A 3242-nucleotide genomic window follows, 5' to 3' on the forward strand; every position below is an offset into this window, starting at 1 on the left:
TTAAAGACACGCTCAATACTTACCTCATCTTGCTATTTTAAGGAATCAGTCTGTCTGACAGATTCCTGTCCTGTCAGTCTCACTGATGCTTTCTTCTCTAAGATTTGACTGAGATTCATGAATTTCAGTTCAAATCGAGATGTCATCTTCTGAATCACTGTGAAATTGCTCACAGGATTCATCACATGGTGTATCCACATGTGTAGAACAAGTATTGTTGAGTGAATTAATTCTGCCAGTCAAAAACATGAACTCTTCATATGAGTACTGCTGAGTTTCACTCAGGCACTCCGAGCCTAAAGTTTTCTTATGGACCCAGCTCAAAGCTTGGGAAACTTTTTTCTTGAGTCTAAACAGACAGTTTCCCCAAAATCTAAAGAAAATGAGACAAATTACAGTGAAGCAACAGGTGATAACTATAAGTGGTCCTCCTATTGGCCCTATCTCAACGGCGACTTTGGTAGAATAATCAAAATCTTCTCTAGTCAAAGGGAATAAAATTCGAAGTATTCCTCTGATTTTCGAAAGGCCATCTACCGCCATGTTGAGAAAAGTTGTCACGGTTGCTGAACCTCTGTGAAATTGCTCACAGGATTCATCACATGGTGTATCCACATGTGTAGAACAAGTATTGTTCAGTAAATTATCTCTGCTGATGACAGACGTGTGCTGTTCAGCCGAGTTCTGCTGATTTTCACTCAGGCACTCCAAGCCTGTTGTGTAATTCAGTGACCTTTGATCTGTGAGCCTGTTGGCTACAGAATCTGTCTCAGTATTAGGTGGACAAGACTCTGCCTGAGGTTGTGCCAGAGCAGATCTCACGAGCTGTCGAGCCTTTTTAAAAGCCCAAGGAATCACATGATGAGTCAAAAGCAAGAGAGGCATGCTTGCTATAAAGGTAGTTCAGCGGAGATTACAGAAACTGTCTAGTACGATCCTACGTTTAGTTTTACAATCCTGCAAAACAGAGGTTTGTCCGACGTATTGTCAAGGTGCTGCGTGTAAGGGGGATAACTTCTATTTAAGGGAAACAGATCAAATCAACTGACAGATTTAAAAAAAAAGATCAAAGGAACAGCCATGACGTCAAGGTGATGTCACAGTTGAGTTTTAGCTTCTGTGTTACGGTAACATTCCTGCTACCATGGCAACAGTCTTCATTTTTTATTGTCTTTACATTGAAGCTGCTTGTTTTTCAGTTAGTGCTTCAGTTGATGCACAAAAATATGGGTGTTGTCTTTAAAAATCACTGTATCATATATAGAAAATCACATATATTAATGTACAGATTGTATCATGCGGCGTAGTCATAAAGGATTATCACATGTTAATATTTCGCTACAGCAATATTATACGCCAAATGTTTAAAGCTTCTATCAGCATGATGGACACAGTCCATCAGGACTTTTGACTCAGAGTGGACGTTTTGTTACCAAAACTAGAGGAATTTATTATTTGACGAAGTTGGTGTTTTAAAGGTCCGAGTCTCGTGCATGAGACGTGCATAAAATTAACTTTTTACGCGCAACTTGGCACATTACTGGGATTCCAGGACTCCAGTTTCAGCCAGTAGTTTCTAAACATAACAGGGAGCAACACTGCCTGCTTACTATAAAAAGATCAACATGTTTTACAATCTGCAATAAACACCCCCAATCTTTATTTTGGTTTTGAATTTTTGAGAGAATGATATCACATTAACAACACGTGAAGCAAGTATATTAATCCCATGACCACTGAGCTTATTTCCCACTATGTGAAAGAATGGTTGTTTAGTTTTTTGACAGTTCAATGTAAGTAAAAAGGAAATATCATCAAATAAATATGAAATATAATTATAAAAACAACAAACACGTCAAAAGAGTTACTCGATTTGCATTTAACTCAGGATCACAATAACCAAAGGCAGCTTAAATAGTGCAGTCAGTAGACCACAGGTTAGCTAACCTGCAGGCTAAAACTGCCTTTGTGAGCTAAAGTAAGTAACAGATGAGACCAGTAAATAAAATCAAGTTAGCAAACTTCAGGACAATAAGACACAACTTTGTGTTTTTTATGAGCATCAAATAATATAATGTCATTTTGGGGATCAGTCAGGGGCCATAAATTACAACAGACAGGACTAATTACACATTTCAGATTTTTGTTTTGTTTGTTTGGTGACAGGATAAATACTGATCACAACACAACTTATAGGTTTGTTTCCACTTTCACCACTGCTGGTCACTGATATCAGATATGATAGGTATCTGTAATCAATGCATTTGAGTCATTCTATACTCCAGGATCATCTTTACCGGTTACGAGGGGATTTCACCAAGAATCTAAAGATGAATACAGACTGAAAGGCGCCGCTGTGGGAGCCCATCATTAATCCTCCGGCGCGTGCAGCTGCTGCGATAAAAGAGAGCTGCACGCGCCTGTGAAAGGTGTTATCAGCTCGTGTGAGGGTTATTTACATGTGTGACCAACATCCGCCCAAACAGCGTGAGATCAGACAAATGACTGTAAACTTCCAGGTGATCATAATGGAAGGAGAAATGAGATGTGTCCTCAGGCGACAGGTTCTCGGTTCAGCGCTGCTAGGAAGAAAATGTTTACGGAGCCCCGCAAAACGCGAAATACAAAAACTCATTCAAGGATAAAAGCTTTCAGTAGTAGTCTAACTTTTTTCTTTTTATTCACAACTCTTCACATTTTAATAATCATTCCCTCGGTACAGAATATTGGCAGCCGTTTTCCTCAGCTTTGAAAGCCTTAAAAAAATGTGGTCAGAAGTCTGTGTATCAATCCAGCTGAATGCATAATTTTTAGGAGCCCTGCTCATGGGAAACTGATTTCCACCTCTTCTTCCAGGTATAGATTTTAACGGGTAATAAAGTGTGACATTCTTCCCACGAGAAAGTTAGGTGAGGTGATCACATGCAACAGAAGAGCTGAGCGTGAGCTTACGCATTTTCTGATCTTATATAACTTGCAATGAATTCAATTTTAATTCAAGTTTTCAGTTTGGATTTTTGAGAAATTATATTAGATTGTTAGAATAGAATAGAATAGAATAGAATAGAATAGAACTTTATTGTCATTGCACATGTCACAGGTACAAGGCAACAAAATGCAGTTTGCATCCACCCAGAAGTGCTTTAGCCATGATATAGATATGTTACAATATATATTAGCAATAATATAGATATGTGAGTATATTACAGAAATGGGTCTATTATGGTATGTTATAATGTATG

This window comes from Pundamilia nyererei, unplaced genomic scaffold (genome assembly GCF_000239375.1).
Source record: "Pundamilia nyererei isolate P.nyererei 1_Seehausen unplaced genomic scaffold, PunNye1.0 scaffold00138, whole genome shotgun sequence".
Taxonomy (NCBI): domain Eukaryota; kingdom Metazoa; phylum Chordata; class Actinopteri; order Cichliformes; family Cichlidae; genus Pundamilia; species Pundamilia nyererei.